The sequence below is a fragment of the Pseudorasbora parva genome, chromosome 12 (genome assembly GCF_024679245.1).
Source record: "Pseudorasbora parva isolate DD20220531a chromosome 12, ASM2467924v1, whole genome shotgun sequence".
In the NCBI taxonomy this organism is placed as follows: domain Eukaryota; kingdom Metazoa; phylum Chordata; class Actinopteri; order Cypriniformes; family Gobionidae; genus Pseudorasbora; species Pseudorasbora parva.
In genome coordinates, this window is record NC_090183.1 from 14,850,403 (window position 1) to 14,854,754 (window position 4,352).

At 32.4% G+C, this 4,352-nt stretch overlaps 1 long non-coding RNA gene across 1 annotated transcript; it reads left to right on the top strand.

Moving 5' to 3' along the window:
* Window positions 1-240: 240 nt before the first annotated feature.
* Window positions 241-2,808, top strand: LOC137093518 (uncharacterized). The gene is made up of 5 exons (XR_010908475.1): window positions 241-452; window positions 1,046-1,188; window positions 1,374-1,495; window positions 2,009-2,129; window positions 2,558-2,808. It is a non-coding gene; the product is annotated as an uncharacterized lncRNA (long non-coding RNA).
* The last annotated feature ends 1,544 nt before the right edge of the window (window positions 2,809-4,352 follow it).

The following is a 4,352-nucleotide window of genomic DNA, read 5'->3' on the forward strand; positions in this document are numbered from 1 at the left end:
TGCTTTCTAAATAAACACACCTTGCTAATAGGGTAATTTAACACTGTCACGTGACGTGCTATAGACCTTTAAACAGTTGTTAATATTTAATAATAATTACTAGTGTAGTTCCAACGTGGCATTTGTAGTAGAAGCACAATAAAAAAAAAAACAACACTTGCCATGCGTTTACCACAGTATTGGTAGTTTTAATGTGATATTTGTTGTAAATAAACAGTAGCCACAACAATTACCATGCTTTAAATGCATTTTAATGTAAAATCCAAATATTGTTATTTAAATAGTATACTTTATAATGCTATATATTATATATTATGACTTTTTTCTCTCTTTCTTTTTTTTTTTTTTTACCTGAAAAGACCAAAAGGGCCTCTCGGACTCAGTCAACCCATTCTTGTTTGTGGAGAAGTAACGGAGAAAACCGAAAGCTGCAACAGCAAATATTTGTAATGGTATGTATGTGTTGGTTTGAACCCTTTATCAAACATTTTATTTAGCATTTGTTGTTACTTATTCTTACAAATCCCATAGCTCAATCAGTAAGAACATATTCCCAAAGTCTTAATAATTCACAAGATTTAACAAGTTGTCAAATTCGTATGATTCTCGTACATATAGCTCTGAAAAAAATTAAGAGACCACTTAACATGGATTTCTAAATGTTAAGTGGTCTCTTATTTTTTTTTTTCAGAGCTGTATTTGTATATGAAGAGTTCAGATGCAAAAGCCTCAAAAAGAAACTTCGGTCACATGACATCAGATATTCGATTATTTTTTTCTTATTATTAACGTCCCGTTTGCATGTAAATAATTTATGTGATCACAAAATCAAGTGAGTTATCTAAATTTTCAAACAAATTCATATGATATAGCTTGCTATTATATACTTTTAATAATGGGAATGCACACATATCTGTGAACTTACTAAATAAATGTATTTAACATTTAATTATGCAACGTTTTTTTTACAGCAAGAAACAGTTATGTATGAACTCACAACTTGCATGCAATGTAATACAATTTCCTCTTTCTTTCTGTCTTGCAGGATTACTTGCAGATTACTTTTATTTATTTATTTTTGTTTAAAAGATCTCTACAATATCAAACTCAACAGCTCTTTTAAGAGTCAACCCTCACAAGAGCTTCTAGTGATTCTCAGCGAATCTTGCCGTAATCAGCCCTTCACAGGTAAAGTTGAATATTATCAGTATCAGTATATATACTAAAGTATATACAGTTTTAATATATATACTCATAGAATGCTCACCTTAATCTTATGATAAAAATTACTTTATTGTAACTGTCTTAATTTATATGTTTTAAAAACAATAGTATTTGCTTCACAGAGTAAGTGAGACTTTCTTGTTTTACAGAAGAGAAGAAAGACCAGACCTTATATCGAAGCAAGCTAAGAAAATAAGTCCTTTGTTTAGGGTGAGGAAGGAAGATGGACATCTTGTGCCCGAAGAAGACAGAAAAGTGCGCAAGTCCATTGGTATGTCTTGTATTGAAGCCATGCTGTAATATGTAGTACAACATTTGATGTTGATCTCTCAAAGGACTATTCATTTCAACAGTGATCATTCTTTCTACTCTGATAAAATACGTACCATTATTCATGTCTAAATCTTTTAATAACTCCTAAAATAAGCAAATGAGGTTCTGTATCTTGGATTTATTTAAAATGATAAATATTTGTTTTCCCTTTTTGATACAATTATTATTACACTTTTGGCCTTCAGTTCTTAAAAACTGCACCGTCTGTTTGTCTTAGATAAAAGCAGACAACTGTGGGAAAAAGCATTTAGTTGTTATGAACTCCATGTATTTCTCCATTGTTTTGTAGACCATGGATGGTTCTGGGTAGCTTTAGAAGATAATGAGTTGGGACATATTAGGAATCAAATAGTAAATGTTCTTTGAATTATGTGAAATATCTGGTTAGTTCTTTGGCTTGAAACAAGGCCTTATACTCCACAGACTAAACACATTGCATTTGTGTTTTAAGATGGATAGCAAGAGAAGGCACAAATTCTACAGGAAAAAGATGTGCTGCCAAGGAGGAAAACAAGAGGCAAAAACTCTGCTCTCTGAGAACTATACATGGCCATGGGTGCTTCATAAGCATGGTAAGTCTGGTGCCTGGGTACCTATTTCTTAATTCTGTCCATGAAAGTTGTATTGCAGTATTTGAACAATTTTATATTGTAAAGGCTATCACAAGTGATGCTCTTGAAACAAGTAACTAAAGAAATCTAGCATCACTGACAAAGGCTCAGAAGAGACCATGCCTTTCTAAAAGATCTACTGTTTAAAAGGTTGCTGTTGATATGGGTAAATTAGTTTTTGTTCAGTACGTGGCTAATATTATGGGCTGCATTATTATACATAATGCTTCAATGTGTATATTATTTTATGTACTGACTGCTGCTTTGTAAATTTAAATCAGGAATTGGCATTTCTGCCCATTTTGAGGTGGAGAGTTTACTGAAGAACATAGGTTAACCTGACTGTACATTAAACTTAATCTGAATTGTGTTTGTTGTTTTACTTTTAGACCAGGACTGGAGAACGCCGGATTATACGACTTCTTCCTCTGGTTGAGAAAAGGCTACACAACATCAGTGATCACATCATCTGTACATTGATTATACTGTAGGGTACAAGTGGGCGAACTGTTTAGAAGAAGAAGAACATGAACATGATAGAGGGAAGAGACAGAAACCAGTCTAGTTGTAATAATGAATCATTATTTTCCAACACTATATCAAATCTGTTTTCTGTATCATAGTTGACTGGATGGGATTATGTGGCACTCATTTGTGTGACTTCAGCAGCTGTGAATGGATTAATATGATGTTAATGTGTTTTTTAAAACCCATTTTTATTTATCTTGAATCTTATTTGACTTTATTCTACTTTATCAACTGTATACTGTATCCTCCAATAAATTGTTGAGTGATAAAGTATGGTGAGTATTGTGTATGGTGTTTGGTACAGTAAATACAAATTCAACAAGTTTATTTAGGTTATCTAATTAATTACCAAGAATTTTTTACTTGAGAAGTAAACATTTTTTATCTGGTTATATTATATTTGGTACAATGCTCCAAAAAGTTGTATATACTTGCATGCTGTGACAAGTATGTCAGTTTTCAGTGAAATAAAGGGAAGGATTACAAACACTTCAAGCTTAACTGAAGATGATCCATGTTGATCATTCTGGTACATCTACTACTGCAATAAAAATTAAAGCATGCACATTTTCGATGCCAGGTACGTGAAGAGGGTGTAGATGAAATTGTGACAATGTCTCTTGTTATTAATTATCTTAAATCTTAATGGTGCATGGTCCTATATTTAATAGTAATAATGAAGTGTAAATAATATAAATAGTTTGTGTTTACTCTGGAAAGTGGATAATGGCGAGTTGTTGCAGGTTCATCCATTATATTTATTAGTGTTTATCCATAAAAGAAAATAAAACTTAATAATTATTATTTTACAACATTTCTTTCAAATATTTCTGTATTTCATCAGATGGTCTTACAATATCAAAACCTAACACAAGCATGACGTTAGAATAGAAAAGACAAAATACTCTGATATTTAAATGTGACTCAAAGTTTGTTGTCCGTGATGAGGAGAATAGATCTGTGTATGTTGTACTGCCCTTACACCTCCAGGGACCCAGTAGTGGCCCATTGAAGAGCAAAAAAAAAAAAAGCATATTTCAAATGGCTTTAACTCAAAGTATGGTTAGCGTATCACAGAGAAAATTGGCAGGACAACTGCATATGCAATGTTTACTAAATAATGTTGGCCACAGTTTTCAGACATATATGGAAAGCTGCCATAAAGGTTTATTTAAAAGTGCTCACAGTAAAATATACAATTTCAGCTTGGCCCTCATATATGTCATAAAGGTTTGCACAATGAACATATTTTAATATCCAGTTGTCCATTAAATATGTAATTAACTTAACATTTATTGTTTCATTATGAAACCTTTTAAACTACATTACCCATATATCTGTCATTGTATCAATGCAATGGGAAACATGGCGCTGTAGTTCATAGAAGTGTGCAGAAATGCTTAGGGTTAGGGTTGGGTTCTCAGTAAAGGAGTCATTTCTCACAACATAGCGACACTTTATAGTTAGCTTAACGTATAACTGACGTAATAATAACACCAAAACATACTTTGTAACATGAAACGCCGTTTTATATGGTTAAAACAGATAGTCCAATCACAGCGCGTTCTGCGATAAAGTCACAGCCAATGACAACCCAGCTGAACAGAGGCGTCACACTTACTTGTCCATTTATGGTAAATTATATCACATCTCATC